Raw genomic sequence first — 25,256 nt, forward strand, 5'->3', positions numbered from 1 at the left:
TTTATGATTTGTGTATTTATGTTGTTTAGAAGATTTGGGAAGTTTTCCCCAACAATTTCTTTGAATACTCTTCCTAGACCTTTACCCTTTTCTTCCCCTTCTGGGACACCAATGAGTCTTATATTCGGACGTTTCATATTATCTATCATATCCCTGAGGTCCATTTCGAGTTTTTCAATTTTTTTCTCCATTCTTTCTTTTATGCTTTCATTTTCCATTCTGTCATCTTCCAGGTCACTGATTCGTTGTTCAACTTCCTCTAGTCTTGTACTATGAGTGTCCAGAATCTTTTTAATTTGGTCAACAGTTTCTTTAATTTCCATAAGATCATCCATTTTTTTATTTAGTCTTGCAATGTCTTCTTTATGCTCTTCTAGGGTCTTCTTGATTTCCTTCATATCCCGTACTAGGGTCTCATTGTTCATCTTTAGTTCTTTGAGTAGCTGCTCTAGGTGTGTCTCTTCTGGTCTTTTGATTTGGGTGCTTGGGCTTGGGTTATCCATATCGTCTGGTTTTTTCATATGCTTTATAATTTTCTGTTGTTTTTGGCCTCGTGGCATTTGCTGAACTTGATAGGGTTCTTTTAGGGTTTGTAGACCAGTTGAAGTCCTTATCTCTAATTTATCAGGTCTACAGCTTCGTGGAGTACACTTTCTCTAACTAACCAGCAGGTGGCGTCCACGAGCCACCTGTTCTCCACAAGCCAGATCTCCCCTGCTTAGCCTTTTTGGTGAGTGGGGGAGTGAGTCTTGTGGGGCCCAATTGGTGTACCAAGCTTGCGTGTGTAGTTGGTGTTGCCTGCCCTGTATGTGGGGCGTGTTTCTGGGCAGTCGGGGAGGGGGGGTGGCCCTAACAATCAAATCTCCCTGATGATCCTAGAGTTTTAAAGCTGCTGCAATAGTCTAATCCTTCAGTTCAGTCCTGCCACAGTTTGTCTCTGCCACTGACCCACAAGTCTTTGGTATTGGCGTATGGCTCCTGAGACTTGCAAGTGGGCCCCTCTTCCAGGCTGTGCACCCCGGGTCCTCTGTTGAGGGATGACTGTGCTATGTCACAGGTGAGTGCCGTCCCCCCAGGGCAGTTCTGGGCTGCTGGGCTGTGTTGGGAGGCTCCCAGTCTGCTCAAATGATGGCTGAATGGGGCTCTGTTAATTCACACTGCTCCCCCTTCCCAGCTCTGGGACATTCAGCTGAGGTTGCAGGGAAGGCTAATGTCCACGCCCAGTTTTGTGGTGTTTGCCTGTTATTTGAAGCACTTCCGTCACACTGGGTTGTCTGGGGCAGCTCTGGGCTATGGGGCTGGCGATGGGCAGGAGTGTTTCCTGTCCACCAGGATGGTGGCTGTGAGCGGACACCCCCCTTTTCTTGGGAAGTTGTGTTGTTTAGTGAATTTTCTCAGCCACTGGAATATTGCCTTTTGTCTCAGAGCTCTCTTAGTTCTGCTCTTGACTTGACGTGCCCAAATTTCAATTCTTTGAAGCTTTCTGTATTGAGCTTCTTAGAGTAATTGTTTTAGAAAAAGCAAAAAGGTTTAAAAAAAAAAAAAAAACGGCCCTCCTCAGAGATCTAATGGGTTATTGAAATGCTACTAGAGAAAGCAACCAGGGCCATTAAGGAAAGGTGCACAGGGCAGAGAGATCAGCTTTGCTTCGGGATTTGCATATGCGCCTCAAGGCCTGATCTCCGCCCTTCCCCTTTCTGTGTTCACCAGAACTCGAAAAATCCTCTGCTTTTATTTTGGAGTTTTTCGTGTTGTTTTTTTTCTATGTCTGTCTCCTCTCTGCTGGGCTGGCTGCTCTCAGAGTGTCTGGTGTCTGGTCTCAGTCTATCTATGGTTGGAGTTTGAATCAGTAGAATGAGTTTCCGATAAGAGCAGCCACTGCAATTCTCCCTTCTCCTTCCCGGAGCTGACAGCCCCTCCTCCCCCGGGACTGAGCCTGGCAGGGAGGGGCGCGGGTCCCCTGGCCGCAAAAACTTACAGATTTCGCTGATCTCAGCAGTTCCACGTTTTCATGAGTGTTGTATGAAGTATGCCCAAAGACAGATTGCTCTGTGGTGTCCAGTCCACGCAGTTCCTGGCTTTTTACCTACTTTCCTGGAGGTGTAACTAAAACATACAGCTCACCAGTCTGCCATCTTGCCCCTAATTTACCTTTTTAGGTTCTGTTTTGATTAGGTTTCTCTAGGGAAACAGAACCAACAAGAGATATCTATAAATATAAGATTTTATAAAAGTGTGTCATGCAACTGTGACGATGCGCAAGTCCAAATTCCATAGGACAGGCAGCAAACCGGCAACTCCAATGAAGGTGTTCGATGAACTCAGGAAATGCTTCGCTGGCTAGCCAAAGAAGTGAAAGTCCTCTCTCTCTCTCTCTCTCTCTCCCTTAAAAGTCTTCAACTGATTGGATTATATCCAGCTGATTGAATTCTCTCAATGTGGAAGACATGCTCTTTGTTGATGTAATCAGTCACAGGTGCAGTCAATTGACTGATGATTTAATAAACCAGGCTTCTGGTTTATTGCCCAGCCACAAATGTCCTTGCAGTCATAGTTAGATCAGTGCTTGCTTGACCAGACACCTGGACACCAACACCTGGCCAACATCACCAGGCCAAGTTGACACATGAATCTAACCATCACAGGGTCTTTTCAGAGCAATTAAACATAGTTGTTAAGGGGGTGGCTTTGGGGCCAGAAAGCCAGTCTTACCATTTGAGCTCAGTTTCCTCATCTATGAAACAGGGATAATAATAACAGGTTTGTGAGAATTAAATGAAGTGTCTTTTGTAAAATACTTAGAAATATGTCTAGCATGCAGTGAGTATTTTGTAAAGCTCAGCTATCATTACATTTCCCATAGGCACGGTAAAAGTACCTGTCTTGGATAAATCATATAAATCACAAAACGCTTAAGAAGTAGATGGAGTTTATAGAAAGGCAGGCAGCTCATCATCAATAATAAATATCTTGATGGTATCAAGATAATGTAGATTAGAAAACATTCAATAATCTTACCTTATTTTCAAACCAATCCTCTATAAGTAGTGGCACTTATTATTTTTAAATCATTCTTATCCTATACATTTATATAGCCTGCAAAGGCATGTCTAGGTCTCTATTTTTCAAAGAAACAGAAGAATGTTCTCAGTATAAAAATCTTAAATGTAGAGGAGCTTGAACTGGAAATCTGATTCCAGTTGATTCTACATCTTTGTATCATATCTCATTTATTATGTAAAAAATCAAGAATTCATATTTGAAAATGAAAAATCTGAGTCTAACAAAAGTCTCACCACTTTTCAGTGACATTATTTCTTTTAAGCCTCACCAAAGAGTGGAAATATATAGTCTGCATCTCTCAGGATTTGCTCTGGTCAAAACTGCCTGAGATACACTCCCTCTTCTGTACAAACATTTCAGTCATTTTGTCTTTCAAGGACTAATTTGACAATCACATGTTCCATAAAGGCCTCTCTGATCACACTAGTCTGAACCTCTACTGCTCTTTTATTGTCCAACTCCATGAGCACTTATTCTATGCTTCCTTAGATTGCTATTTATCTTTTTATGGTCATGCTTATCTCTTCAATTTGACTGTTAACCTCTCTATACAGAGGGACCATTGCCTAGCACAGTTCCAGCTCAAACAAATGTGTAATTATTTGATGATGATGATAGTGATGATGATGATGATGATGATGGTGATGGTGATGGTAACATCAAATATGACCTCTTCAGTTGATGTTAATGGTCTTCTCTCTATGGTTGTGACCCTGGTGAGCAACATTTAATCAGCTGGCCACCGATCATGTGTCTATTCACTTATATTTATTCATTTGAACAATGTTTTCTGAGAGTTTACTATGTTCCAAGCCCTATCTAAGCACCAGAGGTATGAATACAAACGAGGCCTGAACTCAAGGACTTACATGCTAGTTGAAGAGAAAGACTTGCAAACAAATAATTATAATAATGTATTTTAGGTACCATATTAAAATATTATGGGGGTGCCAAAAAGTGGGAAAGATTCCTAAGTTATTTATAGTAGGGGGGAAAGGTGGGTTCAAGAAAAGCTTCAGAGAAGAGGTAGTATTTGAGCCAAATCTTAATAGAGGAGTAAATGGAACCAAACTACTTATGTCTGCTTTTTTCCTGCTGTTGGCAGCAAATATGCCTCAAGGACTGACAAGACCACTAATTTTAAATGCCCAGAACTAAAACAGAACTGAAGATTTTGTCCATCAACATTTGAAACAGGAGGTAATGACATGATCTTATTTAAAGAAACAAATTGCCTGTTATCTGGAGAAGTTACTGTGAAATGACCTGGAATTGTGTTGAGTTCATTGTTGGATTCTCATCTCTGCCACTATGTAGGATTTTAAAGAGTTGATAAAGAAAAACAGACTTGCTCTGCACTTGAGACTTCCAGAAAAATGGGCATGTATATATTTCTCATTGTACTTTGTTAGGCAAAATCTCCACATAAGTAATATTTTATTCAATACACATTTGTTGAGCACCTACTCATCCCACAAGAGCTGATGCTATAGCCATGAATAAACGGACACATATCATTGCCCTCCTGAAGCTTACATTCTAATGGCAATGTAAAACAAATAAATAGACAATAAACAAATAAATAAGTAAGCTATATAGTAATTAGAAGGGGAAAGTGCTATGGAGAAAAAGAATTCAGGGAAGGGAGGTAGGAAGTATTGAGTGAGGGGTAAGCAAGATGCAATTTTAAATAGACTGAATAAGAAAGACTTCACTTGAAAGGGTACAATCAAGCCAAGATATTAAAGAGAAGAGGAAGTAAAGTAAATATGTAATGTAAATATCTGGGAGAAGAGAATTCCTGGTTGAGTAAATTGCATGTGCAAATGGCCTGAGGTGGGAATATACTTGGCTGGTTCAGGAATAACAAGGAAGCCAGTGTGTCTGGAATTGAGTAAAAGAGGGAAAGAATGTGAGGTTGGTGAGGTAACTAGGGGCCAGATTGTATAGCACTTTTACATTTTTGTAAGTATGTCAGCTTTTACTCTGAATGATCTGGGAAACCATTGAAACTTTTGAGCATGATCTATCTTATTTTTCAATGGGAAAACACAGGCTGCTGAATTAAGTATATACTCTGGGTCAGGAAGGGTGAAATCAGAAGAGAACAGTTAGAAATTCTTCAGTAACTCAGGTGAGAAGTGATGGTGCCTTTGTAGAGGATGGTAGCAGTGATAGGTAATAATGAGGAGAGATCAGGATATGAATGTAGCTTGTAGGTCAAGCCAACTGGATTTACTCATGGATTAGATATACAGTAGGAAAGAAAGAGAAAAGTAAAGTATGACTCTAAGGTTTATGGCCTAATCTACTGCTTGCCTTAACTAAAGTGAAGAAAACTGTGGGAGAAGCAAATTCTGGGGTAAAATCAAGTTTTGTACATGTTACATTTGAGAAATTTATTGTTTGTCCAAGTAGAAATATCAAGTAGCAATTAGCTATATAAGGCTAGAAGTTAGGGAGATACTCAGCGTAGAGACAAATTTTTGAGTCATTGGCATGTGCATGGTATCTAAAGTTGTGAGAGTGGATGAGATTACTGATAAAGCAGGTGTAAATAGTAAGAGGACCCTGAGTTGCCACAACATGTAGAGATTGTAAATATGAGAAGGAACCAGCAAGGGAGACAGGGCAAGGGCAGCCGGTGAGGTAGGAGGAAAACCAGGAATCTGGTGTCTGGAAGCCAAGCAGAAAGTTACAGAAGGAGTGATCAGCTGTGTCCAATGCTGTAAAGATCAAGAAAAATGAGGACTGAGAATACATCGTTGTACTTAACAAAATGGTAATCAAAATTCAGTGTGGTGATAAGGCAGAAAGTCTGAATAGATTGAGTTTCAGAAAGTATGAGGACAGAGGAATTGAAGACAGTGAGTACAGGCAACACTTTTTAAAGAGTTTCCTTTAAAGTGATCAGAGAAATGGAATTTAAGGGTGTAGTATTGGGGTTCATTTGTTTCTTTTTAAGATGGTAAAAATATTATATCCCCAAGCTGTGTAACTCTATTTTCTTGATTAGAAGAATAAAAACTGTATGTCCATAGCGGAAACACACTAAAATATGGGTATCTAGATCATTGTGTTGCTTTGTAGATATTTAATTTTTGTTTTTCTTTTTTTTTTTTTAATTCAGTTTTATTGAAATATATTCACAAACCATACAGTCATCCATGGTATACAATCAACTGTTCACAGTATGATCATATAGTTATGCGTTCATCACCACAATCTATTTCTGAACATTTTCCTTACATCAGAAAGAATCAGAATAAGAATAAAAAATAAAAGTGAAAAGAGAATACCCAACCATCCCCCCATCCCACCCTACTTGTCATTTAGTTTTTACTCCCATTTTGCTACTGATTTTTTTTCAATTTTTTAACTTTGTTTATCAAAAAATTAAAAACAAACAGGCAAACAACAACCAAAAAAACCCCACAACATTTCAAACAAAGCAATGGATTAAGGAAAACAAATAACCTAAAATAACTACTTTGCTTCCAATATGTTCCTACCATACCCCAAGAAAATTAATAAACCATGTCCAAACAGAGGAGTAAGAAAAACAAATAATCTAAAATAACTACATTGCTTCCAACATGTTCCTACCATACCCCAAGAAAATTAACAACCCCTAAGAAAACAAAGGAATAAGAGAAAAAAAAAACCTAAAATAACTCTATTGCTTCCAACATGATCTTACTATATCCAAGAAAGTTTACAAACCATAATCATTCCTGAGCATTCCCATAAGCTTGAGATTACCCTCCATAGTTTATCTGTTCTTATTAGATTATCATTCCCCCTCCACTAATTGGTATCTCTAGGTCCCCTACATTCTACAGTATAAAACATTGTACATTTTTCACAGAATTCACATTAGTGGTAACATACAATATCTCTCTTTTTGTGCCTGGCTTATTTTGCTCAGCATTATTTCTTTTTTTTTTTTTTTTTTTTTTTAAATCTTCATTTTATTGAGATATATTCATATACCATGCAGTCATACAAAACAAATCGTACTTTCGATTGTTCACAGTACCATTACATAGTTGTACATTCACCACCCAAATCAATCCCTGACACCTTCATTAGCACACACACAAGAATAACAAGAATAATAATTAGAGTGAAAAAGAGCAATTGAAGTAAAAAAGAACACTGGGTACCTTTGTCTGTTTGTTTCCTTCCCCTATTTTTCTACTCATCCATCCATAAACTAGACAAAGGGGAGTGTGGTCCTTATGGCTTTTCCAATCCTATTGTCACCCCTCATAAGCTACATTTTTATACAACTGTCTTCGAGATTCATGGGTTCTGGGTTGTAGTTTGATAGTTTCAGGTATCCACCACCAGCTACCCCAATTCTTTAGAACCTAAAAAGGGTTGTCTAAAGTGTGCGTAAGAGTGCCCACCAGAGTGACCTCTCGGCTCCTTTTGGATTCTCTCTGCCACTGAAGCTTATTTCATTTCCTTTCACATCCCCCTTTTGGTCAAGAAGATGTTCTCCGTCCCACGATGCCAGGTCTACATTCCTCCCCGGGAGTCATATTCCACGTTGCCAGGGAGATTCACTCCCCTGGGTGTCTGATCCCATGTAGGGGGGGATGGCAGTGATTTCACCTTTCAAGTTGGCTTAGCCAGAGAGAGAGGGCCACATCTGAGCAACAAAGAGGCATTCGGGAGGAGGCTCTTAGGCACAGCCATAGGGAGGCCTAGCCTCTCCTTTGCAGCAACCGTCTTCCCAAGGGTAAAACCTGTGGTAGAGGGCTCAACCCATCAAACCACCAGTCCCCTATGTCTGTGGTCATGTTAGCAACCATGGAGGTGAGGTAGGCGAATACCCCTGCATTCTCCACTGGCTCCTCAAGGGGACACTGCATCTTTTTTTTTTTCCTTGTTTTTTTAACTTTCCCTTCTTTTTTAAAACAACTGTATGAAAAAAAAGTTAAAAAGAAAACAAACATACAATAAAAGACCATTTCAAAGAGACCATAACAAGGGAGTAAGAAAAAGACAACTAACCTAAGATAACTGCTTAACTTCCAACATGTTCCTACTTTACCCCAAGAAAGCTACCTAATATAGCAACATTTCTGTGAACTTGCTCCTACTATATCCATCAGAAATTAACAGACCATAGTCATTCCTGGGCATCCCCAGAACGTTAAATAGCTTATCTGTTCTTCTTGGATTATTGTTCCCCCTTCCTTAATTGCTCTCTATTCCTAGTTCCCCTACATTCTACATTATAAGCCATTTGTTTTACATTTTTCAAAGTTCACATTAGAGGTAGCATATAATATTTCTCTTTTTGTGCCTGGCTTATTTCGCTTAGCATTATGTCTTCAAGGTTCATCCATGTTGTCATATGTTTCACGAGATCGTTCCTTCTTACTGCCGCGTAGTATTCCATCGTGTGTATATACCACATTTTATTTATCCACTCATCTGTTGAAGGACATTTGGGTTGTTTCCATCTCTTGGCAATTGTGAATAATGCTGCTATGAACATTGGCGTGCAGATATCTGTTCATGTCACTGCTTTCCGATCTTCCGGGTATATACCGAGAAGTGCAATCGCTGGATCGAATGGTTACTCTATATCTAGTTTTCTAAGGAACTGCCAGACTGACTTCCAGAGTGGCTGAACCATTATACAGTCCCACCAACAGTGAATAAGGGTTCCAATTTCTCCACATCCCCTCCAGCATTTGTAGTTTCCTGTTTGTTTAATGGCAGCCATTCTAACCGGTGTTAGATGGTATCTCATTGTGGTCTTAATTTGCATCTCTCTAATAGCTAGTGAAGCTGAACATTTTTTCATGTGTTTCTTGGCCATTTGTATTTCCTCTTCAGAGAACTGTCTTTTCATATCTTTTGCCCATTTTATAATTGGGCCGACTGTACTATTGTCATTGAGTTGTAGGATTTCTTTATATATGCAAGATATCAGTCTTTTGTCAGATACATGGTTTCCAAAAATTTTTTCCCATTGAGTTCGCTGCCTCTTTAACTTTTTGAGAAATTCCTTTGAGGTGCAGAAATTTCTAAGCTTGAGGAGTTCCCAATTTATCTATTTTCTCTTTTGTTGCTTGTGCTTTGGGTGTAAAGTCTAGGAAGTGGCCACCTAATACAAGGTCTTGAAGATGTTTTCCTACATTATCTTCTAGGAGTTTTATGGTACTTTCTTTTATATTGAGATCTTTGGTCCATTTTGAGTTAATTTTTGTGTAGGGGGTGAGGTAGGGGTCCTCTTTCATTCTTTTGGATATGGATATCCAACTCTCCTAGCCCCATTTCTTGAAAAGACCATTATGACTCAGTTCAGTGACTTTGGGGGCCTTATCAAAGATCAGTCGGCCATAGATCTGAGGGTCTATCTCCAAATTCTCAATTCGATTCCATTGATCTCTATGTCTATCTTTGTGCCAGTACCATGCTGTTTTGGCAACTGTGGCTTTATAATAAGCTTCAAAGTCAGGGAGTGTAAGTACTCCCACTTCGTTTTTCTTTTTTAGAGTGTCTTTAGCAATTCGAGGCATCTTCCCTTTCCAAATAAATTTGATAACTAGCTTTTCCAAATCTGAAAAGTAGGTTGTTGGAATTTTGATTGGGATTGCATTGAATCTGTAGATGAGTTTGGGTAGAATTGACATCTTAATGACATTTAGTCTTCCTATCCATGAACATGGAATATTTTTCCATCTTTTAAGGTCCCCTTCTATTTCTTTTAGTAGAGTTATGTAGTTTTCTTTGTATAGGTCTTTTACATCTGTGGTTAAGTTTATTCCTAGGTACTTGATTTTTTTAGTTGCTATTGAAAATGGTATCTTTTTCTTGAGTGTCTCTTCAGTTTGTTCATTTCTAGCATATACAAACATTACTGACTTATGTGCATTAACCTTGTATCCCACTACTTTGCTAAATTTGTTTATTAGCTCTAGTAGGTGTATCGTCGATTTCTCAGGGTTTTCTAGATATAAGATCATATCATCTGCAAACAATGACAGTTTTACTTCTTCTTTTCCAATTTGGATGCCTTTTATTTCTTTGTCTTGCCGGATTGCCCTGGCTAGCACTTCCAGCACAATGTTGAATAACAGTGGTGACAGCGGGCATCCTTGTCTTGTTCCTGATCTTAGAGGGAAGGCTTTCAGTCTCTCACCATTGAGTACTATGCTGGCTGTGGGTTTTTCATATATGCTCTTTATCATGTTGAGGAAGTTTCCTTCAATTCCTACCTTTTGAAGTGTTTTTATCAAAAAGGGATGTTGGATTTTGTCAAATGCTTTTTCAGCATCTATTGAGATGATCAATTGATTTTTCCCTTTCGAGTTTTTAATGTGTTGTAATACATTGATTGTTTTTCTTATGTTGAACCATCCTTGCATGCCTGGAATGAACCCCACTTGGTCATGGTGTATGATTTTTTTAATGTGTCTTTGGATTCGATTTGCAAGTATTTTGTTGAGGATTTTTGCATCTATATTCATTAGGGAGATTGGTCGGTAGTTTTCCTTTTTTGTAGCATCTTTGCCTGGTTTTGGTATTAGACTGATGTTAGCTTCATAAAATGAGTTAGGTAGTGTTCCATTTTCTTCAATGTTTTGAAAGAGTTTGAGTAAGATTGGTGTCAGTTCTTTCTGGAAAGTTTGGTAGAATTCCCCTGTGAAGCCATCTGGCCCTGGGCATTTATTTGTGGGAAGATTTTTGATGACTGATTGGATCTCTTTGCTTGTGATGGGTTGGTTGAGGTCTTCTATTTCTTCTCTGGTCAGTCTAGGTTGTTCATATGTTTCCAGGAAATTGTCCATTTCCTCTACATTATCCAGTTTGTTGCCATACAGTTGTTCATAGTATCTTCTTATAATTTTTTTAATTTCTTCAGGATCTGCAGTTATGTCACCTTTTTCATTCATTATTTTGTTTATATGGGTCTTCTCTCTTTTTTATTTTGTCAGTCTAGCTAGGGGCTTGTCAATCTTGTTGATCTTCTCAAAGAACCAACTTTTGGTGATATTTATCCTCTCTATTGTTTTTTTGTTCTCTATGTCATTTATTTCTGCTTTAATCCTTGTTATTTCTTTTCTTGTACTTGGTTTAGGATTGGTTTGCTGTTCATTTTCTAGTTTCTTCAGTTGATCCATTAGTTCTTTGATTTTGGCTCTTTCTTCCTTTTTAATATATGCGTTTAGTGCTATAAATTTCCCCCTTAGCACTGCTTTTGCTGCATCCCATAGGTTTTGGTATGTTGTGTTCTCATTTTCATTCGTCTCTATATATTTAGCAATTTCTCTTGCTATTTCTTCTTTAACCCACTGATTGTTTAGGAGTGTGTTGTTTAACCTCCAGTTATTTGTGAATTTTCTAAGTCTCTGATGGTTATTGACTTCTAATTGTATTCCATTGTGGTCAGAGAATGTGCTTTGAATAATTTCAATCTTTTTAAATTTATTGAGGCTTGTTTTATGTCTCAGCATATGATCTATTCTGGAGAAAGTTCCATGAGCACTAGAAAAGTATGTGTATCCTGGTGATTTGGGATGTAATGTCCTGTATATGTCTGTTAAATCTAATTCATTTATCAGATTGTTTAGGTTTTCAATTTCCTTATTGGTCTTCTGTGTGGTTGATCTATCTATAGGAGAGTGATGTGTTGAAGTCTCCCACAATTATTGTGGAAACATCAATTGCTTCCTTTAGTTTTGCCAGTGTTTCTCTCATGTATTTTGTGGTACCTTGGTTGGGTGCATAGACATTTAAGATTGTTATTTCTTCTTGCTGAATTGCCCCTTTTATTAGTACGTAGTGGCCTTCTTTGTCTCTCAAAACATCCCTGCATTTGAAGTCTATTTTATCTGAGATTAATATTGTTACACCTGCTTTCTTTTGGCTGTAGCTTGCATGAAATATTTTTTTCCATCCTTTCACTTTCAGTTTCTTTGTGTCCCTGTGTCTAAGATGAGTCTCTTGTATGCAACATATTGATGGTTCATTTTTTTTGATCCATTCTGCGAATCTATATCTTTTAATTGGGGGGTTTACTCCATTTACATTCAACGTTATAACCGTGAAGGCATTTCTTGAATCAGCCATCTTATCCTTTGGTTTATGTTTGTCATATTTTTCCCCTCTGTCTATTAATATCCTTTATTGTACCCATACCAAATTTCTTTAGTACTGAACCTTTCTCCCAGTCTCTCTGTCCTTTCGTTGTTTCTCTGTCTGTAGGGCTCCCTTGAGTATCTCCAGTAGGGCAGGTCTCTTGTTAGCAAATTCTCTCAGCATTTGTTTGTCTGTGAAAAATTTAAGCTCTCCCTCAAATTTGAAGGAGAGCTTTGCTGGATAAAGTATTCTTGGCTGGAAATTTTTCTCACTCAGAATTTTAAATATATCGTGCCACTGCCTTCTCGCCTCCATGGTGGCTGCTGAGTAGTCACTACTTAGTCTTATGCTGTTTCCTTTGTATGTGGTGAATTGCTTTTCTCTTGCTGCTTTCAGAACTTGCTCCTTCTCTTCTGTGTTTCATAGTGTGATCAGTATATGTCTCGGAGTGGGTTTATTTGGATTTATTCTATTTGGAGTTCGCTGAGCATTTATGATTTGTGTATTTATGTTGTTTAGAAGATGTGGGAAGTTTTCCCCAACAATTTCTTTGAATACTCTTCCTAGACCTTTACCCTTTTCTTCCCCTTCTGGGACACCAATGAGTCTTATATTTGGACGTTTCATATTATCTATCATATCCCTGAGGTCCATTTTGATTTTTTCAATTTTTTTCCCCATTCTTTCTTTTATGCTTTCATTTTCCATTCTGTCATCTTCCAGGTCACTGATTCGTTGTTCAACTTCCTCTAGTCTTGTACTATGAGTGTCCAGAATCTTTTTAATTTGGTCAACAGTTTCTTTAATTTCCATAAGATCATCCATTTTTTTATTTAGTCTTGCAATGTCTTCTTTATGCTCTTCTAGGGTCTTCTTGATTTCCTTTATCTCCCGTACTATGGTCTCATTGTTCATCTTTAGTTCTTTGAGTAGCTGCTCTAGGTGCTGTGTCTCTTCTGATCTTTTGATTTGGGTGCTTGGGCTTGGGTTATCCATATCGTCTGGTTTTTTCATATGCTTTATAATTTTCTGTTGTTTTTGGCCTCGTGGCATTTGCTGAACTTGATAGGGTTCTTTTAGGATTTGCAGACCAATTGAATTCCTTATCTCAAATTTATCAGATCTACAGCTTCGTGGAGTACACTTTCTCTAACTAACCAGCTGGTGGTGTCCACGAGCCACCTGTTCTCCACAAGCCAGTTCTCCCCTGCTCAGCCTTTTTGGTGAGTGGGGGAGTGAGTCTTGTTGGGTCCAATTGGTGTACCAAGCTTGCGTGTGTAGTTGGTGTTGCCTGCCCTGTACATGGGACGTGTTTCTGGGCAGTCAGCGGGGGAGGGTGGCTCTAACAATCAAATCTCCCTGGTGATCCTAGAGTTTTAAAGCTGCTGCAATAGTCTAATCCTTCAGTTCAGTCCTGCCACAGTTTGTCTCTGCCACTGACCCACAAGTCCTTGGTATTGGCGTATGGCTCCTGAGACTTGCAAGTGGGCCCTTCTTCCAGGCCGTGCACCCTGGGTCCTCTGTTGAGGGATGACTGTGCTGTGTCACAGGTGAGTGCCGTCCCCCCAGGGCAGTTCTGGGCTGCTGGGCTGTGTAGGGAGGCTCCCAATCTGCTGAAATGATGGCTGAATGGGGCTTTGTTAATTCACACTGCTCTACCTTCCCAACTCTGGGACAATCAGCTGAGGTTGCAGGGAAGGCTAATGTCCACGCCCAGTTTTGTGGTGTGTGCCTGTTATTTGAAGCACTTCCGTCACACTGGGTTGTCTGGGGCAGTTCTGGGCTATGGGGCTGGCGATGGGCAGGAGTGTCTCCTGTCCACCAGGATGATGGCTGTGAGCGGCCACCCCCCTTTTCTTGGGAAGTTGTGGTGTTTAGTGAATTTTCTCAGCCACTGGATTATTGCATTTTGTCTCAGAGCTCTCCTAGTTCTGCTCTTGACTTGACCTGCCCAAATAGCAAGTCTTTGAAGCTTTCTGTATTGGGCTTCTTAGAGTAATTGTTTTAGAAAAAGAAAAAAGGTTTAAAAAAAAAAAAAAGGGCCCTCCTCAGAGATCTAATGGTTTATTGAAATGCTAAGAGACAAAGCAACCAGGGCCATTAAGGAAAGGTCCACAGGGCAGAGAGATCAGCTTTTCTTCGGGATTTGCATATGCGCCTCAGGGCCCTTCCCCTTTCTATGTTCACCAGAACTCCAAAAATCCTCCGCTTTTATTTTCGAGTTTTTCGTGTTGTTGTTTTTCTATGCCTGTCTCCTCTCTGCTGGGCTGGCTGCTCTCAGATTCTCTGGTGTCTGGTCTCAGTCTATCTATGGTTGGAGTTTGGATCAGTAGAATGAGTTTCCGATAAGAGCTGCCACTGCAGTTCTCCCTTCTCCTTCCCGGAGCTGACAGCCCCTCCTCCCCCGGGACTGAGCCTGGCAGGGAGGGGCGCGAGTCCCCTGGCCGCAAAAACTTACAGATTTCGCTGATCTCAGCAGTTCCACGTTTTCATGAGTGTTGTATGAAGTATGCCCAAAGTCAGATTGCTGTGTGGTGTCCAGTCCACGCAGTTCCTGGCTTTCTACCTACTTTCCTGGAGGAGTAACTAAAACATACAGCTCACCAGTCTGCCATCTTGCCCCGCCTCCTCTCCTGTTTTTCTTTTTTAACTTTATTGGAGAAGTTGTGAATTTGCAGAACAATCAGGCATACAACACAGGATTCCAATATACCAAATTATTATTAACACCTTGCATTGTTGTGTAATATTTGTTACTATTGATGATAGCACCTTTTTGCCATTAACTTTGGTTCATGGTTTAAATTAGGGTTTACAGGTTGTGTAGTGAGGTTCCATGGATTTTTAAAAAATTTTTATTCTATTACCATATACGCAATCTAACTTTTCCCCCTTTAATCACATTCAGATAAAAATATCATGCTGTTAATTATGTTCAAAATGTTGTACTACCATCACCACTATCCATTACCAAAATATTTCCGTCATTCCAAATAGGAAAGTGATACATTATTAAGCAATTTTATTGAAATATGTTCACATACCCGATATTCATTCAAAGGGTACAGTGATTCACAGTATCATCATATAGTTGTGCATTCATCACCACAATCAATTTCTGAACATTTTCATTATTCCAAAAAAATAAAAATAAAAATAAAAAAGAACACCCAAAACATCCCATACCCCTTATCCCCCCATTATTTATTTATTTATTGTCTTTGTTTTCTTACTCATCTGTGCATACACTGTATAAAGGGAGTGTCAGTCACAAAGTTTTCACAATTACACAGTCACACCTTAAGAGTTATGTAGTTATACAATCATCTTCAAGAATCAAGGCTACTGGATTACAGTTCAACAGTTTCAGGTATTTCTTTCTAGCTATTCCAATATACTAAAAATTACAAAAAGATATCCATATAATGCATATGAATAACCTCCAGAATGACCTCTTGACTCTATCATTTATTTCTCTTCCCCCATTTGGTTCAAGAAGGTTTTCTCAATCCCATGATGCCAGGGCCAGGCTCATCCCTGGGAGTCATGCCCCATGTTGCCAGGGAGATTTACACCCCTGGGAGTCATGTCCCAAGTAGGGGGAAGGCAGTGAGTTTACCTACAGAGTTGGCTTAGAGAGAGAGGCCACATCTGAGCAACGAAAAAGATTCTCTGGGTGTGATGCCTAGGCATAAATATAAGTAGACTTAACTTTTCCTTTGCAGGAATACATTTTATAAGGATAAGCCCCAAGATCAAGGGCTTGGCCTATTATTAAATTGGTATTTTCCAATGCTTGCGAGAATATCAGGAATTCTCCAGGTGGGGAAGTTAAATATTTCCACATTTTTCCCCAGTCCCTCTAGGGAGCTTTGCAAATACTTTTTTATTCTCTGCCCAAATTGCTCTGGGATGAATCAGGGCATCACACCAACCTGTACAAACCAAAAGCTCTCATTCCCTCTTCAAGTTTCCATGTAATTATGGTGTTCAAATAAACTTACCATAAAAGGTAAATTAGATAGTGTGCTACTTAAGATATAAATTTTGCACCAAATAAGCATCTCTTCCTTTGGTCTCCCACAGAAGTTGAAGTTTTAAAACATTGTCAATTACCTTTAGTCTGAATTGCCTCGATCCTACCCAGATCAGCTTTATTCATATCTTTAATTGAAGCCTGATCTCTTTTTCAGCTTTTTAAACAGTATGGGGTAATACTAACTTTCATAACTCTGAGTCTCAGGTGTCACACAGATACCCGAAGTTCCAGGGAACAAGCATGTTGTACACAAAGAGCCCAGCATCTCAGAATTTAGAAATAACCGTAACAACTCGGGAATAGATGTGACTTCTGTAGTAGCTTACAATCTAGGAACCTTTTCAATAAGCTTTCCCCTGATAATCTATACTCTCAGATTCAATTTTCAGAGTTTGCACATTATATTTAGTCCATATTAGTGAGGCGTTATAATATTAGTTTTTTTGTTTCTGGTGTACTTCACTCAAAATGCTGTCCTCAAAATCCATTTACCTAGTTGCATGCCTCACAACTTCATTCCTTCTTGCAGCCACTCAACATTCCATTGTACACATATACCACTGTTCACCCTTCCTTTCATCAGTCAGTATACCCTTAGGCCACCTCCATCCATTGAAAATCGTGAAAACTGCTGCCATAAATATCAGGTGCAAACATCCATTCATGTCCCTGTCTTAAATTCTTCCAATATATACCTAATAATGTGTTTGCAGGATTATATAGCAACCCTATACATGGCCTCCTGTGGAACCACCATACTGCCCTCCAGATGGGGTGCACCATTCTACTTTCCTACCAACCAATTATACGTACATCCCTCTCTCCACAACCAATTATACGTACATCCCTCTCTCCACATTTTCTCCAGCACTTGTATCTTTCTGTTTATTTTTTAAACAGTTTTATTCACACACCATACAATCCATCCTAAGTAATCAATCAGTGGTTCCTGGTATAATCACATAGTTATGCATTCACCACCACAATCTATATGAGGACATTTCCCATCCTTCCACAAAGAAACAAGAGGGGAAAAAATGAAGAATAAAAAATTAAAAAATAAAAAATAAAATAAAAAGGAGAAACAACAGCTGTAACACCAAGAATCCCATACCCCTCCCTTATATCCCCCTTATTGACATTTAGTTTTTATATATTGCCTTTGTTACATTTCATGGAAGTATATTAACATGTTACTGTTAACTATAGACTCTAATTTCCATTGATTGTATTTTTCCCCACATAATACCACTTTTAACACCTTACAATGTTGACATTCATTTGTTCTCCTTCATGTAAAGACATTCTTATGTTTGTACATTTAATCACCATCATTGTCCACTCTAGGTTTCACTAAGTTATACAGTCCAAGTCCTTATCCTCTATCTTTCCTTCTGGTGTCATACATGCCCCTAGCTTTCCTGTTCCAAACCTACTCATACTCAGCTTTGTTCAGTGTACTTACAATATTGTGCTACAATCTACTATTTTGTCTTTTGAATTTTATATGTCCTATCTTATTTTATTTTTATAATAGTTAGCTTCCTGTGGAATGACCACACTGCCCTCCAGCAGGGCTGTACCATTCTACTTCCCTACCAACAGGGAATAGGTACATCCCTCTCTCCACATTTTTGCCAGCACTTGTATCCCTCTATTTTTTTAACAGTTCTACTCACACACCATAGAATCCACCCTAGGTAAATAATCAGTGATTCCCAGTATTATCATATAATTATGCATTCACCACCGCAATCTATAGGAGAACATTACCATCTGTTCCCCAAAGAAAGAGGAAAAAGAGAGAAGAAAAATGAAGAATAAAAATACAAAAGATAGAAGAAAAATAAAAATAAAATACAATGAAACGGTCAGACAGCATCACCTCCACCAAGAATCACATATCACTCCCTAACATCCCCCTCTTATAGACATTTAGCTTTGGTATATCACCTTTGTTATAGTTAATGGAAACATCTTTCAATGTTTCAATTAACTGTAGACTCTAGTTTGCATTGATTGTATTTTTTCCTCTTTACCATCCAATTTTCAACATCTTGCAATGTTGACATTCATTTGCTCTCCCTCATTTAAAAACATTTTCATTTTTGTTCCCTTAATCACCATCATTGACCACACTAGGTTTCACTAAGTTATACAATCCCAGTCTTTATTTTCTATCTTTCTTTCTGGTGTCATACATGCCCCCAGCCTTCCTCTTTCAACCGTACTCACACTCATCTTTGTTCAGAGCACTTACAATATTGTGCTACCATCACCCAGTATTGTGCTATCCATTTCTGGATCTATATAATCAATCCTGTTGAACCTTCTGTACTCCTTCAGCATCAAATGCCCAATATCTAACCTCTTTCTGTCTCCTGAAAACCTGTGTTCTCAACCCTCAAATTTTGCTCATCATTGTTAGTCCATATTAGTGAGACCATACAGTATCCATCCTTTTGTTTCTGGCTAATTTCACCCAGTGCAATGTCTACTGTCTAACATTTTGTTTTTTGGATTTTATATGTCATATCTTACTCTATTTTTATTTTCTCCCTCCCCCTTTCTTTTTACCCTTACTGATAGTCTTCATTTTTACACTCTTCTCCAAACCTCTCTCTCCTGTCTTTTCCTATTTGCCTGAAGTGCTCCCTTTAGTATTTCTTGTAGAGCAGGTATCTTGTTCACAAACTCTTTCAGTATCTTAAATATATCACCCCACTTCCTTTTTGCTTCCATGGTCTCTACTGAGAAATCCTCACATAGTTCTTATTGAGCCTCCTTTGTATGTGATGGATCACTTTCTCTTGCTGCTTTCAGAATTCTCTCATTGTCTTTGACATCTGATAAACTGATTATTAAGTGTCTTGGAGTCAGTCTACTAGGATCTATTCTGTTTGGGGTATACTGCACTTCTTGGATCTGTAATTTTATGTCTTTCATAACAGATGGGAAATTTTCAACGATTATTTCCTCCATTATTCTTTCTGTCCCTTTTCCTTTCTCTTCTCCATCTGGGACAACCATTACACATATATTCATGCACTTCATGTTGTCATTCAGTTCCCTGAGACCTTATTCATATTTTTCCATTCTTTTCCCTATCTGATCTTTTGTGTGTAGGATTTCAGCTGTCCTGTCCTCCAGTTCATGAATCCTTTCTTCTGCCTCTTCAAATCTGCTATTGTATGTCTCCATTGTGTGTTTCATCTCCCATAAGTTCTGCCAATTGTTTCTGCAAACTTTCAAATTCTTTCTGATGTTTACCCAATGACTTCTTTATATCCTTCATTTCTTTTACTATATCTTTCCTCAACTCATGGATTTGATTTTTGAATTGATTTAGGAAATTTGTTTGATTAATAATTAGCTTTTTTCAATTCCTATATCTCAGTTGAAGTGTAAGTTTCTTCCTTTGACTAGGCCATATCTTCATTTTTCCTCGTGTGATTTGTAATTTTTTGTTGTCTAGGCATTGGGTTTCCTTGATTGCCCCAATCAGATTTTCCCAGACCAGATGGGCCCAGGTCTAGGAGGAGGCTGTATTCAGTATCAAGTTTCCCTGATGGTAAGACCCAGGAGATTGTCAGACTTTCCTATGAGGCCTCTGGACTCTGTGCTTTTCCTATCCTATCCAATAGGTGGTGCTTGTCAGCCTGCAGCTCCCCACTGGCATAAAGATGTGTGGTGTATTTAATTCTCAGTGGGACCTGTCCTGGCCAGGGACTGAGGGTGTCAGAAGCCAAGCTTAAGCTGTTTCTGTTCCCTCCCCCCACCCCAAAACCAGTCCCTTGGGTCTGAGTGCTCTGAGGGAGGGCTGCCACATGAGCAGGGCCCCACCCCCCTCTTTTCTTAAGGAAGGTAAGCCTTTTAGGGAATTGTCTCCTACACTTGAGTTTTTTCTTTGACTCTCTTTCTTAACTCCACCCTTACCTGGGTCAGTGCTGGAAATTGAAACTGTCTGAGGTGTTCTCTAATGAGCTACTTAGAATGAGAGAGAAAAAAAATGGAAAATAGCAAGAAGTCCTCTTTTAGGAGCCACTCCCTAGCCCTGCAGTTCACCAGGCAAGAATGGAATTGGTGCCTAGTTCTGTGTGCACTTTTCTTGGGACACAGCCCTTTTCCAGTATTCTGAGCTCAGTCATCTCCAAAAGTCTTTTTTTATTTATTTATGTATTTTTTTTCCCATCAGCTCTGCCTCCTCTTTGCCAGTTTAAACCTCTGGACTCCTTTCCTGCTTGCTGTGTATTTAACTGTGCTCATAGCCTGTATTCAATAGTCCAAATTTGTTAATTAAAACAGCAATTGGAGCTTGGTTGAGTTACATTCCCTTGCTCCCAGGAGAGACTGCTTCTTTTTTCCCACAGCAAAGTTTTGAAACTTAGCCTTCCATGCCTGTGATGGAGGGGTGCCAACTCCACAGTTTGGGGAGCTTTACTTACATTTCTGTGCTGCCATCTCAGCCATTCCACTTGTTCCTGACAGGTGTATGATGTTGTCTGTCTCATCAGTTGTTCCAGACTATTTTCTAGTTGCTCCTGGCTATTTACTAGTTACTCTAGGGGACTAACTAAATTCCACACCTCCCTATGCCACCATCTTGCCCTGCCTCTCTCCCTCATTTATAAAAGAAAGTCTTACAGGATATAAAATTCTTGGTTGTAGTTGTTTTCTTTCAGCATTTTAAGTATCCATCATGCCTCCATGGTTTCTGATGAGAAATCAGCACTGAGTCTAATTGGGACTCTCTTGTATGTAACATGTTGCTTTGCTCTTACAGTTATCAGAACTCTGTTGTTATCCCTTGCATTCGATAGTGTGATCAATATATGATGAGGAATATTTTTCTTCATGTTTATCCTGTTTGGTGTTATTTTGGCTTCTTAGATGTGCATATTCACATCTTTTGTTAAGTTTGGGAAGTTCTCTGTCATTATTTTATTGATATTATTTTATTTTATATTCCTTCTGTCCCTTTTTTCTCATTCTTCTCCTTCTGGGACTCCCATAATGAGTGTTTTGGTATGCTTGGTGGTGTCCCAGAGATGTCTTAGTCTATTTTAGCTTTATTATAATTCTTTCTGCTTTCTGCTACTCAGCCTGAGTCATTTCAAGTGTCTTGTTTTCAGTTTCACTGATTCTTTCTTCTGCCAACTCCAGTATGCTCTTGAAACCTCCTGGAAATTTTTCATTTCATTTGTTGTGGTCTTCAACTCTGGTAGTTCTTTTTTGTTCCTTTAAAAACTTCTATCTTCTTACTAACATTCTCATATTGCACATTCTTTTTTTCCCCCAATATCATAACCTTTAGTTGTTACTCTGTATTTTCCTTCATCTCCTTGAACATATTTAAGATCATTGTTTAAGGCTTTTTTTTGTATGTCCACGTTCTTGTCCTCTTTGTTGGTGTTTTCTGGATTTTTATTCTCTTCCTTTGGATGGGCCATTTTCAGTTTCTTTGTTTTTCTTATATAGTTGCACACTGTAAATTTTAATATTTTAAAATGTTAACTCTGGAATTTACTCCCTGGTGTGTTTTGTTCCTGGTTGTGCAAACAGCTGGTGATAAGACAGAGATTTTCTTGAGCTTCAGTCCTCCTATCAGGAATGTCTCTCCAAGGTGACTACCCTGTGCAGGGTTTTCCCTGTTTTTCTGGGCCTTTGTCTTGAATTGGACTTTTGCTTGTTAGTTGTTTTGGAGTACCCCTTTTTACAGGGGTTTGGTTTTTCCCTGTTTCCCAGGACACAGACCTCCCTCTCTCAGGTGTTTGAAGCCTCAAGGCTTTGCCCCAGACTCTATACCTGTATACCTCTATACCTTTTTGCACTCCTTTTGTTGTCTCATGCTGCTTTTGCCTGGAAAGCAAATCCTGGGAGGAGGGGCATGCTGGAGAAGACTTTCCCAAGTCAGTCTTTCCCAAACAAAACAGGGCCAAGGACCAACTCTAAAGCACTCTGGGGAAGGGATCAGGGAGGGCACCAAGAGCTTTTACCATGATTCGCCAAAGCTGAGTTTTCTTGGCCTGCCCAGCAAATGTAGCCCTTCAACTAACTATACCCTCCAACCCTGAGGAAGCATAGCATCTTTAAGTCCCCTCTGTCCCAGCCTGTGTCCAGGGCTGGTTAAAACAATGGCTGCACTCAGAGCCTGGTCCCAGGCAATCCAAAATCACTAATTAAAAGCCATGATCAGTGATTGGCCATGCCCACCTCTGGTCTTGGGGAAGGGGATTTTTATGTCCCTTTCTGCCACCAGTGAGCTAGCTAGGGACTGATCTGCCATGAGAATGGGGGATGGGTACCAGTAGCTGCCACTTGGAAAGAGCAGTTTATAGGTCTTTTACCATAATTTATCAGCCTCTTCCTCCTGCTCTTCCCTGGATTCTATATAGTGTTCTTCTAGCCTCTGGAATTTTGAAATAGTTGTTTCAGACAGTTCCTGTCTGTTTAATAGTTGTTCTGGTGGAAGGTCTGAGTCCTGAAGCTCCCTACTCCACCATTTTCCCACAATTATCCAGAGATTTAATTCTTTCAGACAATTTTGTTCCTTAATTTAACCAAGATAACAATCAGAATACCCTGTCTTAAAATAGTACAAACAGTAAAATCCTGAGCCTGAAAATTGTCAAAGTCAAGATCCAACAGTGATATTACTGATTAAATTTCACTCTTAGAAGAACAACATCCACTTAATACAGTAATCTGATAGCCAACCTATGAAATTTTTATCATTTAAGACTTTATATTTAGTCTAAGGATTATGCTTGGAATAATCACCAAATACGGGGCTAAAAGACACTACAAAGAGGGTTTAATGTACACGTTTTATCAATTGGTAACTTGAGCCCCAAAGGCTAAAATGACATACCTGAGATCACAAAACCAATTAAGGAGGGCCAGGACTAGAACCAAGTCCTGATGTCCCCAGTAAGGGCGCATTCTACTATGTCTTAGGGTCATTAAAACCTGCTTGAGCACCTGCCAATGACTGAGAGCAGTACCCTGTGTATCAGTTTATATAGCAATTTTCCATGATGAACAAACATAAGAAAAATACTGCTAATTTAGTTGGTAAATGCTGATGTTAGCACTGCCTGTTGCTTTTCCCTTCAGTCTGCCCCTGAAATAGGGAATTGATGGCCAGCAGCTCTCAGTTTAATTTGGTATGTACTTATGGAGCACCTTCTGTATACACCTTTGCTATAGAGGCATCTAAGAGGAATATGATGCATTTTGTGCTTTTCTGGGGTGTCAGCCATTTGTGGCACAAAGGAGGAAGGGGAGTGACAATTATTGAGTGACTCCACTGGGCCAGGCACTTTCATGTAGAATTCCTTCTTAAATCTCACCACAGATATGTGGAGGTGGGATACTCATTCCCTTTATGAAGATGAGGAAACTGGGTTTAGCAAGGTTAATTAAGTAGTTCAAGAAGTGAAAGCTATATAGTATAGACCTTACTGACTTCAGAGATCATGTTCTTTCCATCCATACCCAGTGGGGAACTCAAGCCTGAAACTCTATTTATAAGGTCAAGGTGGGGGGACTCTCATCTGGAAAACATTTTATATATATAATGTATATATACACACACACATATATATATTTTTAATATATTTATATATATAAATTATATGTATATGTGTATATATATTTTTTACTTGAGAAGTGGTAAGTTTATAGAAAAAGCATTCAAAACATTCAGAGTTCCCATATAACCCCTCCCATTATTAACACCTTCAACTGGTGTAGTACCTTTGTTATAATTGATGAAAGAATATTATTATAATTATGTTATTAACTGTAGTCCATAGTTTACATTAGGGTTCACTGTGTTGTGGACTCCTATGTTTTTTTTTTTTATTCTACAAACATATATACAACCTAAAATTTCCCTTTTAACCATATTCAAATATACAATTCAGTGCTATTAATTTTGTTCACAATGTTGTGCTACTGTCACCACCATTTCCAAAACTTTTCCATCATCCCAAATACAAATTCTATACCAATTACGTATTAACTCCTTAAACTAACTTTTTGAATGGCTAGAAAGAAAGGCTGAGGAAAGGATTCTCATGGAACACAAAGGAATTTAGAGCCTTGCATGTGTCTTGATCCAACAGCCCAGAAAGGCTTAGTATGCTGTCCTCTGCCTATCTCGGTGAGGTGAGGGAGACGATGGGGATTGTGGAGGCCCTATAGTTACTCAGAGTTGGGTTGCTTTAAGTCAGGAAACCAAACTAATTTCAAGGATGTTTCAATACTGTGTGGGCATGTTTTTAGGGGTTGGTGATGAATTACACTGAGAGACCTAGAATTTGGTGATCAAGGATCTTGTTCTAATTTGGGAAAAGTTGGATCTTTATAACTTGAGCAACAATGGATTCAAATAAAGGGGCCTAAAATATAGGTGGTGGGAAAACATAGGATTCAGAATCAGAATACCTAGATTTCAGTCTAAATAGCCATTCACTAGCTCTGGGTCTAATAGCAAGTCAACCTCTCTGAGTCTTGGTTTCATCATCTTTAAAATAGGCATAATAATAAGTTCCACCTCCTATAGTCCTTGCAAAGAACAAATGAGATCATGTACATGAACATGCTTTAAAAACTTTTAAGTGTCATACAGATCTTTATCATTCATATAAATATTCTTAAATTACTGAATGCAGTCTTAGGTAGTTTAATCACATCAGCATTATACAGGAGTGTTTGTTCATATCCCTTGTTTTTTTTTGTTTGTTTTGTTTTGTTTTTTGTTTTTTATTTTTTTGTGTTTTTTGTTTTTTTTTAATTGAGATTGTTCACATACCATACAATTATCAAAAGATCCAAAGTGTACAATCAATTGCCCATGGTACCATCATACAGCTGTGCATTCATCACCACAATTTTTTTTCAATTTTTAGAGCATTTTCATTACTCCAGAAAAGAAATAAAGACAAAAAAATGGAAACTCAAATCCTCCCATACCCCTAAACACTCCCCCTCCATTATTTATTCATAGCTTTGGTATAGTACATTTGTTACCGTTGATGAAAGA

Source organism: Choloepus didactylus, chromosome 6 (genome assembly GCF_015220235.1).
Source record: "Choloepus didactylus isolate mChoDid1 chromosome 6, mChoDid1.pri, whole genome shotgun sequence".
Classification (NCBI taxonomy): Eukaryota; Metazoa; Chordata; class Mammalia; order Pilosa; family Megalonychidae; genus Choloepus; species Choloepus didactylus.